We start from the raw sequence: 13,043 nt of genomic DNA on the forward strand, positions 1-13,043 counted from the left end.
GACCTATATGGGTTAGCCCATATGGGAATGCCTTTAAGGGTCCCATATAGGTCCCATATTACTGCGCTATCAGGAAACAGATGTAAACTTTTATTTATTTTATTAAAAACTCATTTCTTAAAACGTATGTATGACAAACTTGATCTAAACTGCTATTAGTTTACCCAAAAATAGAAAATAAATGCATAAGCAAATAATATGCAGCCCATATGGGTCCCATTTGGGCCGCCCAACAAAGGACAAAATCAGCTATCGGGCGCACATTTTTTGATAATTCTGTTTTTGATATGGCTTTGTTTTAAATAATGTATATACTATGATTAATATGAAGTTATTTTCAAGAGATAATTTTGATTTAAATAATCGCGCAGAAAAAAAAAGTATTTCAATAATATGCGCATGCGCAGATGTTAATTCCGCCTCGCGAAAACCATTCAAAACAAAAACACTCGAAACGGTTGATCTAAGTTGTTAAATTGTGATATTATACACGTAATTATATATTTCTTTTGAAATTAGATATATATTGCTGATCACGCATTATTTATTTATCTGTTACTTCAATGAATGCCTGTGTGTTTAGTAATTTGAACTGCAAATTATTAGATTTCTTTATTCGCTTTGCCTTTGTCATGTATTTTCGCGACGTAAGTCGTTACGTTCGTTTGTCGCCATAGATCAATCTCTTAGTTTAACTGCTTAATTCAACTTGATTCTGCCTAAAATTCAATGCAAACTATTTATAGCAGACAGGCGCATGTCTGAAAAAATGGAACACTAAATTAGTAATCATGCTAATGCATGAGAATCTTACTTATCTTATACATCGATAATATTTATTTAAACGTATAATATAATGTTTTTTTTAAAGGTCTTTGATTACTTGCAAGCAAGCCAAGGTTGTCTGCCTGTGGACAAATTTGAATGATTATTTAAACACATATTTGCAGAATATTAAAAAAGTCTGTGTTTTAAGAAATAATTAAATTCGTAATGTTTATTGTACAAATTTATTTCAGAAAATAAAATATTCACCACCACCTGGTTTGCCAACATCGTCTTTACAAGGAATGTCCAGCAGTGCATGACAGAGGCCGGTCACTCCCATTAAGTCCAGCTGAAGAGCCTTCCCAGTTCATAGGACAAAGTAACTAATTTTTGTGCTTGAAACTTTAACTTAAAATAATTTCAGTTTTGGAATTACTGCTTATAAAATGATAGTTAATTTACATAAATAATTGATGTAAACAGATAATCCAACTGAAAAAATATAAAATACACAGTCATTTAGTGATCTATAATAATACATACTTCTACTAATAAAAGAAACAAATTGACGTTGACGGGCATATAGGTGCAAGTTGCTATAATCAGCCCTAGCCGTACAACAGCTGTTGGGACAAATCAGGCCCGCCGCCATTATACCGGCACACATCTGATATAATTACATAAGACCCAGCTGTGATATATATTATTGTCAACATAATTTTAGGTACAGTTTTTTTACTCTGTCTTCAGATGCAGTTACACAGATTTTAACGGTGTTGGAAACAATGAGAGACGAGAACAGGGAAATGAAGCAGATGCTGCAGCGGCTCTTGGCTAGGTCAGCTACTGATGACGAGCCAATGCAACTGCCAGAGAACATCACTCTTCCGATTGGAACATTTGAGCAAATGGATGAGTTTGAAGAGCATCTTGGTGATGAAGCTACGATCCATCTTTTCTAGGACTGCTGCATAGCTCAAGCTTTTTTATCAAATATATTAAGCAATGTTGTAAATGTAATTGACAGTTCTTTCTCCATTGATCCTAAACCATTCCTTTAAGGCTCATCTTCTAAGAAAGCATACAATCTTTTTTATCTGGAAATGAAATGGTATATATTCCTTTGCAAAAGAAGAAACAGCATTCCAGTTTTTGAAGGTTTTAAAAGACATCATGTGCAATTACGAAAAACACTAGAATGTATGAAGATATCAAAGATAATAATATGGACTTGTTCTCGAAAAAGGATTTGCCATTTATTTGAGTTTTTAGATTTTTCTGCAGGGTTTTTAATTTCTAGTTTATAAAATATTTTGTTTAGTCTTGCAAGTATGTTTTCTACAAATGTTCTTTGAGTACATGGTGTGTTATTTGTATTGGTTAAAGATTTAATATGCATGGGTATACTTTTGAGTAATGTGTAGTACATCAGGAAAATACTTGAAGGTATTCTGTATATGTAACATATATTTAATATCAAAATAATAGAAGTCCTTAATTCTATAGTTGTATAACTGGTCAACATATATAATGTTATAGAAAAATGTCTTATTGTTTGAAGTTATGTCTTTATTGTTCCATGAAATAGTTTTACTGTTGGTTTGGGTTTATAGATTATTAGTAACATTACTCCATGCGGATAGAACATTAGATAGAAACATGTTTTCGTTCGCAACCTCATGTAAAATATTTTTGCTGATGTTACATTCAAAAAGTTAGGAATCACCATATTATTTTATAACTCTCTGGTAGAATAGTTAACGTGGGATCCTCCTGCTATGTATGTATGTATCCATGTATATGTGTGTAATACTTTATGTGAATACAAATTGAGAGTACTTTAATAAATTGTTAAGTCTTTTAACAAAATCCTTGTATTTCTTGCAGGATAATGCTACTTAGCCCTTTGATATCGCTCTGTTCCAGCAAGAAGAAATAGATAAAACATTAAAAAAATGAAATAAGAACTACATGTACAAGAATCTTTTGTCTGATGTTCAATTTGAACACAGTATTTCATGTTTGCAGCCTACATATTATTTCTAACATAACCTGAATTTCCATTAATGCCTTGTCCAAAATTTTACAGGCTCTGTGTACCCATATTGAATACAATGCTACCAGTTTGTAGCCCATATTTAGTACAATGCTGCCCGTATGTAGCCCATATTGAGTAAAAAGGCTACCCGTATGTAGCCCATATTGAGTAAAAGGGCTGCCTGTATGTAGCCCATATTGAGTAAAAGGGATGCCCATGTTGGACCTATATGGGTCCCATGTGGGCACCTATATGGGCCCCATGTATGCTGCCAACATGGGACCCAGATGGGTAGTGCAACCGGGCTCCACATGGGTCCTATCTGGGCTGCCCCATATACTTTCATGGGGCAGCTCAGATGGGACCCATGTGGAGCCCGGTTGCACATCCCATCTGGGTCCCATGTTGGCAGCCCAAATGGGGCCCATATAGGTGCCCACATGGGACCCATATGAGTCCCATATAGATTGTTTGCTGGGTTTGTGTTGCAAGGCGTTTAACTGAAACGGGTTAATGGAATTTATTTTTTCTGCTTACATAATAACTATAAACTTGACTATAAAAGTGTTTTACCATAATTATACAATAATGTACACATTGAATCTTCTGAAAACAAAGTTGTTGAAAACACTGGGGTTTTCATTTGATAAATGCAAAATACTTTTTCTAGTGATTACTCACAATGAGGGTATTGTTCTAGTCAGTATATGCTTCCGACATCACTTAGCTAGGATTGAACACTTCTCACTATCAACAGACCAGCTGTCAATAATCTTCCTTGTTAAGAAGAACACTAATGGTTTTCAAGCAGGGTTTAAGTGTGCTGGCATGACTAAGTATTAAAATCTTCCTTTGGCAGTATGCAGATGGTGTGTATCATGTAAAGAGTGAATATTAAATTTTTACAATGGTAATGTTATCATAGCAAATTCAACTAAAAGCTTCTATATTTTTGACAAGTTCAGTGGTTTAAACTTCATATTGGCATTGATAAGTCAATGTTATCTTCATATTGTAGTATCCCTGTTTTATGCTAAGTTCCTATTGATGAATATATGAAAATATTTTTATACTAAATGTAATTTCCATGTCAGTCAGAAATTTAGAATTTTATCAAATAATATATTATGTTAAAAAGTACTACATGTTGTGTATACATGATTGCTTCCGAATGTAATAACCCTTTACCACTTAGATACGCATTTTGACTAATTTGAAGTCCCTTAGAAAGTTTAATTTAATACAATACCTTTCTTACTAGTTTTAAGTTTAAAGGCTTCATTTCCAACCATGAGCCACTGATGAGCAGCAAACAGCATAAAACCTGAAGAGCATGCGAGTTACTCGCAGGATGTTCTGGTTTTATGATGGTTGCAAAAGACATTTCCACTTTTATTTCAAGTGGCATGATATTAAGACACCTTATTTAGGTTTAAACAAGGTATATGTTTGTCAGAAACACAATGTCCCCATTTGCACCACTTAAAATCTACATATTTGACCTCTGACCTTGAAGGATGATCTTGGTCTTTCACCACCCAAAATGTGCAGCTCCATGAGATACACATGCATGCCAAATATCAAGTTGCTATCTTTAAAATTGCAAAAGTTATTGCAAATGTTAAAGTTGGAGCAAACAAACAAACACTGTCAAAAAACAAACCAACAGACAGAGCAAAAACAATATGCCCCCCATTATAGTGGTGGGGGACATTAAAATATATTATCAAGATCTTTGATGTACGTTGCCATAGAGGTGACATATACTCCTCTTTTGTTTTAAATGCAATCCTCTTCTAATATCGCGTTCCCACGACATAATAACTCGATGGAACGAGATACCTATGTGGTGGAAATGACTTACTGAGTCGAGAAAACGAGTGTAGATAAGAGGTGTATATTATATCGAGTAATAAAGAGGGATGCAAAACTAAATGCATGAGAGAGGCAATGAAAAAAGAGCAGTGCTTTAAATAAAGGAGGATTGCACAAAACAATATACTGCACTCCTCTTTTATTTTGTTTTGCACTCCTCTGTTTTCTATCTCGATTTTTTCCCTATACTAAGTATGCCGTTCCCACGACATGGCTAACTTTTAACATTCCCACAAAAAATAGGTCGATCCATTCAATCGGTTAGCTGACAAGCCAATAAGCACACAAGCTAAAACTATTTTTAGAGAACCAAAATACAAGATGCAAGGAATATACTAAAGCAAGGAATATTTAACAGTCATTTTGTTATACAAATTGTTTGAACCTCTTTTTGTGACCAGCTTATATAACTGCATTCAAATTTAAACCACTGTTGTAGAGAGTCACTATGCATTTACAACAATAGAAATAAATTTACAAAACCTAAGTGCATGGGTGAAAGTAGGAAATTCCCAATATACTGAAAATAAAATCTGGGGGGCGATAGGGCCCCCGGTGGGTCCAGGGCAAGTGCCCTGGCTAGGGGTCCACGGGGCCTCCGGCCCACGGAAGCTCCTGCATTTTAGCTTATTTGAAACAAAGAAATCACTTCTCCTAAGCTTAAAGACACATGTATTTTTAAGTGATTCAAAACAGAAAAAACAGTTAGTTTGGCTAGAATATATCAAAATCTATTTCTTAAACATTTCATGTAGATCAAATGTGATAGGCAAAATCTTTAAGATAACACTAAACTTTCTCAACTATATACAAATATTTACAGTATAATATAGATCAATGAACATGTTATAGCAATACCTTTTCTGTCATGTATTTTTAAGTAATTTGTTTTTATATCTTATCTAGTTATTTACTAATGATTTGATTTACACATCCGGTAATTATTCACATGCGTAATGTCCTCGGCGTGAGACTTGAACGCCTTTTTCCCATTTGATTGGTACTTGATCGTTTTGAAACAGATATCACAATATCATATGCGCTAACCGGAATGATTTTTTGTTTGTTTGTTAAACCAATCTCCCGATTTCTCTCCACGACAGTCTCTTTCATGGAGCCATTCCCATCGCCATTTGTTTATCCCATCACTTTCAAGTTCTTTTGTGTCGAACCCCGGAACAGAGCTCCAGATAAGGGTCGTATTTTCGTAATTAAGAATTATTTTCAAGTCTGTTACTTATTTATTTTAAAATCTGGCCGTTCCATTAAGAATTACAAAATCAAGTAACGAATATTATTTTTACATCGGTTCGTATCGATTTTTATTGAGTTATTTTCGTGTATTAAAGATTTTATTTAACAAAGCGCATTTTTTCCAATCAAAGCGGCGTGTAAGTCTATCTGTCAAAAAATGGCTGTGCCCCAAGGACGTCCTAAAACTGCAGAGTGCAAAAAAACACTTTAGACATATTGTACGCAAAGTGAGCCAGAGTTGAATGTTAAGAAAGACATTATAGAAAAGATCTTATACGATGACACCCATTATTATTTATTTTAAGGTCATTTAGAAAAGTTAAGAATTGTTTTCCAAAACTTAGTAGTAACGTTAAGAATAACATTTCAGAGTTAAGAATTATTTTCGAAAATCTGGTAGTAGCGTTAAGAATTTCACAAAACCTTATCTGGAGCTCTGCCGGAAGCAAATACATGATTTGATCATGTTCTTTGGTTTCGGAAGTAAAGTTATTTGTACTTGTCCGCCATATTTTTTTGAGAGATAAGAACGTTTCATAACGTTGATTTCCATTGGTTGACAGATTTACGTTTACCAATCAAAATGCTTTTTTGGAAACCGAGTCAGATTCCCGTTTAACTTCGAGTTATTCCGTGCGGTAAACCATTTCATAAACAAAGGAATCGTTAATAATCGGCAGATTTCGCCAGAATATTCTAATGAGGTGACGCCATGCTGCCTTCTGCACGCGCGGAGGGTCTTGGGGGAGACATGTTATTTCGGGCGAATAGTGCGCACAGGGATAGAACGATTCACGAGAAAATGAAAGAGCAATACGCCCAGGAGGATAGACTAATAGAGAAGCCATGGCCGCGTCGAATCTATAATTATATATGGGTTAACAGAACAGTGGGAAACCAATTTATCACGTCTGGAATTGAGCGTATTTTGTTTATTTTGTTTGTCGGCATTGCTGGACACATGGCCTACCCCCACCCCCTCAACAAAATCTCATCGGATCTACATCATTTACGAAAACGACCTCTGAGAAGCCAAAAAATACGGAATTCCGTAATAATACGGAACACTTTCACCCATGTAAGTGACAAGCGGGTTCAAAATATAACAAGTTATAAGTAGTTTTTGGTCTATCTGAGTGTTTAAAAGGATGTGATCCATGGAGTGTGGAATGTAATCTAGACTCAAAGATCATAACTAACATTAAGGATGTTTAGTCAACATAAAAAATAATAATCCTATTGGCTTTGCATTGTGAGGGCGCTGATGGTGCATAGTTTGTTGATATTTATAAAATCTACATAAACCATGTGACCCTTAACCATTCAGACCACGTTTCATTTGACTAAGTTAAACAAAATATAGCATTTATAGTGTCTATAAGCTTTTTCTAAGAATTTAAATGGTAAAGTTTTTAATACACTTCACTTTGAAATGACCAATGTTGTGATATTGTGATGATACAAATTCAGACCGAATTTCATCGACATTGAATCATACAGGTACATGTAGCTTCTACAGTTTCAGCAATTTTTGCGTAACCTTTAACCTGTTGACCAGGTTTTTATATCAATTAACCCAAATTTTACCTTGACCTAAACATTGTTCAGATAAACATTTTTATTTCTATATCTCCATCTCCCTAATGAGAGAAATTGTGGCTTTTCATATGATAGGCACTAGACCAAATTGCTGAAGGCACTGGAGTTGTTTGCTATTGCATAATCTAAGATGCAACTCAATTTTCAAAATTAGGTTATAGCTTTTAAATTAGCAAGTATGAAATAGAACACAACCCATTCAAATTTATAAAGAGTATTTGTTAATGAACAGATTGAGATGTGTGTGCACTGTTTATCATCCTATTTATGTTATAGAGATTGTTCTGCAGTGAAATTAATGGATAGCATTTAACCATGAAATTAATAACAACATTGTGTTGCCTGTTGTTTACTTCAAATATCACTTTGTTGAAAGAGAATTTATTTCACCATGCTCGTGTTTCCTGTAGCAAATTGGCATTTAAAATAGCTGTTAGAATAAGCTTTGTTCTAGTTCAGTTAAATTTTAGGTTATATAGAGAAAGCAGCATAGACATGGAAATATTTTTAAAGAAACAATAGGAATAATAGAAAAGAGTTGTTTCAATGCTTTATATGAAAAGTAAAGTATATTGTGAAATATTTAAATAACTTTAGTGTAATAATGCAAGTATAATATAGTTGAAAAGTGCAATAGCGTATGTTTATTATTTTTTACTGAGGCGGATTTAAATAGAACCCTATAGAACAGAGATAACTTTGACAAAATAACAACATTACATCCCTTTGTTGATGTTCTGAAAGCATTATAAGACAATATAATGAAAATGGTATAATGAGAACCAGTTAATATAAAATAAAATTTGCAAACACTCTCATATTAAATTGATATTGTTTGAATATTGAATACCTATCACACACATAAAATGATTTCATGATGGAAATTCCCTTCACAAAACTTTATATTTTTTGACACCATATACAAAATCAAAATATAAAATAAGATATATAATGAAAATAAATAAAAATAAATATGCGAGCAATACTTTTTACTTATGAATTAGGTATTCATAAAGACAGCGCTGCTGATCCGTATACTATTGTTGATGCATTACTTGTTACCCTAGCACTTAACACGGTATCAACAAGTCTCATGACCTTAAAATCGGTATACAATACTAATGCGCTTTTTCTGTTTGGCTGTTTTATCAGGCATGTAACTATAAATGACCTTTATGCCAGCAGGCATGAATACATACATTCAAATAGTTCATAGGCTGATTTGAGAAACATCCTCTGAACTTTGGCTACATCACGGCGTTATTGCACTGTGCGTAAAGGATGTAACACTGTTCAGTGTAAGGAATTCCGATGATTCGAGAAACATCCCCTGAACTTTGGCTACATCACTGCATTATTGCACTGTGCGTAAAGTACCGGGGCTGTCACGATTCACCGGTATATCGGTATATAGCGGTGCATGTCGTGAAAAAAATCGCACCGCGGTACGGTGTTGCCGCACCATTTTTTAAAAATATTATTATATTAGCACAGATATAAATACATTACATAATTATTTTGATATAGATATCGTTTTGAAAAATGTAGAAGCGATTCAAAAGGGCTAAATAAATAATCTGTTAATATCCAGGTCAAGCAAGCGCTTCCACTTGTAGATGTTTAACTTTTACGTTTAAAATACGGCGATGTATGGGTCCGTACCTTTTTTGGAATTCGGGACAGATTTCCTTTGCAAATCAGTTCATAATTATCCAAAAGATGTTTATTCTATTTCTTATTTTCTTTCTTTAGTATATCGATCGTTCAAAGCATGGCACTTCCGAATCATGTTATCTTAAGATTCTGAATAAGTCGAGGAAGAGACAGAACACTACGGATTTTCAATACTGGGCCCGCTGACTCCGCATTTTGAACATGCCCTTGAAGCGTTCGATTAACACAGATCGTAGTCACAGCTATTGTAAACAACATGGCGGACATTTTAGAAAAAGACGCGAACAATAACAATGACTACTTCTATCAAGTTTATTACAGTTTCTTTTACAGTTTCTAGTCATACTATGATATCAGTGTTTTCTGATTATTGAGTTTAATAAAGTTTGTAAAACTTGTTATTCTGCTGTTTTCTTCACAGATACATATTCTGTAAAATATCGCGGTACGCACCGCGATACAGTGTTGCCGTACCACGATATACCGCGGTACGCTCACGGCGTATAGTGACAGCCCTAGCGTAAAGGATGTAACACTGTTCAGTGTAAGGAATTCCGATCTACTCTCTGAATGTTAGACACACAGACACACATTGTGGCACAGTTATACTTTTAATTACGCGTTAACATAAGGGATGGCATCAAATACCTCAATCGGTATTCAAGTATTCGCAAACCCATTCAATCAAATATTTGAATATTCGCATAAAACGGCTGGATTGATTTAACTTCTATTACTCAGTTTCGTATCCAGTAGGGATACAAAATATAAATTGACACAAAAATACAATTGAATATACAATTGGTGCGTTGAGAATTAGAAAGAAAATGTAGCTTTATTGTAAAAACAAACTTTGAAAAAGCCTATTTAGGCGAAATATATCAGAAAAGAGTGAAACTTGTTCTGTGTTAACTTTCAAAGTTTTGTAAGTTATACCCGTTTGCTGAATACGAGGCTGTTTATTAACATGGCTATTGAATAATCGTATCGCTTATACTATGACCGATACTGTAATCGGGCACAATTTTTTTATGTGAAATTTTAAAGTAACAATAGCATGTACGTTTATATAAAGAAACATATCAATAAGGCATGCAAAGTACCCCAAATATTCAAGACTAAATATAAGGAAAAACATCATGACATATAATTTTATTTGAAATTTGAAATTTCAAAATAACGATATCATCAAATAATTGCTCTGAAGTTTTCTACCAAAAATTACTTTTTGAAATTATATCATTTGTTAAATTTAAGTAATTCACATATTTCTATGTCTGTTCAAACTGTGATCACAGAAACTAAATTATTATTCGCCAATCAATTGAAGCCCTTAATTAGCACCTAATTGACAAACAACAGTTCGGGCCCTTTCTTAGAGTGTGTATATTGGGTTGCGCAATTTGAGATATTCACACATTTTAATCGCTGTTCATACTGTGATCACAGAAACTTAATTATTATTAGCCAGTCAATTGAAGCTGTTAATTGGCACCCCATTGCCATACAACAGTTCGGGGCCTTTCTTAGAGTGTGTATATTGCATTACACAATCAATGCTGATACGGGCCGCGTTATCAATTTGACACGAATAACATCACATCAAACATGTCAATCCCAAATGATATCGGGTGCCAATTAGTAATCAGCTCGCAGGTCATTAAATATTAGTGCAATAACGTTTGAAAAAAAAATGCGAATATGCGATAATCAATTATGTAATTCGAATACTGACCATTCAATCGAATATTCGAAAAAATTTGCCATCTCTAGTTATAATTAATCTTGCAGAATTTCAGGGTCTGTATTCGGTCGATAAATTGTTATGGGAAGGCATAAGTTGACTTTCGAAAAACACTGTTTTATCTTTCAAGATGAGAAAACAAACACTACCGAAATAGTATAGTGTCACGATAAGAGACAAATGGTTTAATTATTTAACCAAAAATGTTTGCAGTACATGGTCAGCATGTCTGGATATCATTCACGACTTCCTGAATAGGCTACCCTTATTTGCAAGTTTGATTTCAATTGTATATCCAAAAGGATTGTGCTAAAATGAGCCATGTACAATTCTCAATGAGATTTTTAAAGGCCCGCATCATGCGAAAATGGGTCTTATGCAATATGAGCCTTTCATATCTATAGCCCTGCGAGCCTGCGCATCTCTCAGTCTGGTCAGGCGATCCATAATAAGACCATATTACATTGAATTTATAGCGGACAGCATCACCACTGACCAGACTGTGCAAATGCGCAGGCTGGTCGAGCAATGCTGGCCGCAACGCCATAAGACCCATTTTTGCATGATGCGGCTTTGGAAGTGTGATTTGAATGTGTTTGAAGAAAACTTCACGTCAATTAAATATTAACATATATTATATTTTGATGGTTAAGAAATAAACTCATAAAAAGCCATGTGAGGACACATATGATGTGAACTTCCGTAGTATAATTTGTTTCTACTAACACTAATGTGTGGTTTGACTATAGAACACACATTTCATGCAGTGAATATGCCACTTACAAGTGGCAAAACACAATAGTAAAACTTTCGTTTTCAATTTAATAATTTAGAATCGTACATTTTTAATTTTTATGCCAAGTCATATTTACGGGGAATATCTTTAAAGATATAACGTGTTATATTAAGTTGTTTTTTATATTTGGTTTAGCGATTATAAAACATTTTTGTCGTTGTCTTTAGTATACCTGTAGTTATTGGTGAACTCATGTTCAACGTTTTAAAAATTGAAAACTTTGAATATAAACAAGCTTAACCTTATACTATTGCGTTGTTATCATCCATTCAATTGATAATACATGATATATCGTCGCTATCTGTTGAGAACAAAAGAGCGTTTCCCAGACATATAAAATTAAACCCCGCTGTACTAGCAAGCACTATCAACGAGGTTAGGCAACATACATGTAATACTGTGTATTGGAGTCTCCACTATATTCCACTATACTTATTGATCAGCAGTTTAATTTTCCCATGTCCATAAATAGCTCAGATTTTGAATGACCTGCTTTTTGCTAAAATACCATGTGATTGAGACGCAGCAAATAGTCAACTATTTTAATCATTCATAAAAATTCTCTTCGGCGACATGTATGATTAAAAAATGTTTATTGATTGTTTCTATACACGCTCTGTTCAAAGATAGTCCATTTAAAAGATATTCACATAATGTGCCGATTTGTGAAAGAATATAGTGGAAGAAACTTATGGGCATAATTTTAATCTGTGATCATTACCTAGCTCAAACCGATTTTGAGAACATGGTATTAACCTTAGTTATCTGCAAGCGAACAGCTAATGAGACCGATCTAAACAATAAGCACAACATTGTTGACCCCCCCACACACACAATTCAAGTTATAATCAGTTGTTTCTTCCCTAAATAATTGTCTTCAAAATAAAATTTACTAAATGAAATATTGAGAATATTTAATAATGGGTTTTCAGAAAGCATAAAACATGTTAGTTGATGTTCATCACCAACCAATCATCATAATCATTATCATCATCATAATCATCCTGGACCGGAATGAAGCCCACACTTCATCTGTTAAGCCATGTAGGTAGACTCACAATTGAGGCTAGAATATTGGAACTTTAACTTGATCTTGAGCAAGCATACTGGACATGTGCCCTATTCAATAATCTACCTGGTGTAAATGTCTCAGCCATGTTCCATATCAATACTTCAAACATGAGGTAAACAAGAGCAGACATTGTACAGACAGGCACAGAAAAAGGATTGATAAAATCTTTCCCACTATGCTGAATGGGATTGATGACATGATTTAGGACACATTTACAGTTGCT

At 34.0% G+C, this 13,043-nt stretch overlaps 1 long non-coding RNA gene across 1 annotated transcript; it reads left to right on the forward strand.

Moving 5' to 3' along the window:
- Positions 1-431: 431 nt before the first annotated feature.
- On the forward strand, positions 432-1,932 carry LOC127864338 (uncharacterized). Its single transcript, XR_008041788.1, has 3 exons — positions 432-457; positions 1,020-1,147; positions 1,519-1,932. It is a non-coding gene; the product is annotated as an uncharacterized LOC127864338 (long non-coding RNA).
- Positions 1,933-13,043: the final 11,111 nt, after the last annotated feature.

This window comes from Dreissena polymorpha, chromosome 1, assembly GCF_020536995.1.
Source record: "Dreissena polymorpha isolate Duluth1 chromosome 1, UMN_Dpol_1.0, whole genome shotgun sequence".
Lineage (NCBI taxonomy): Eukaryota > Metazoa > Mollusca > Bivalvia > Myida > Dreissenidae > Dreissena > Dreissena polymorpha.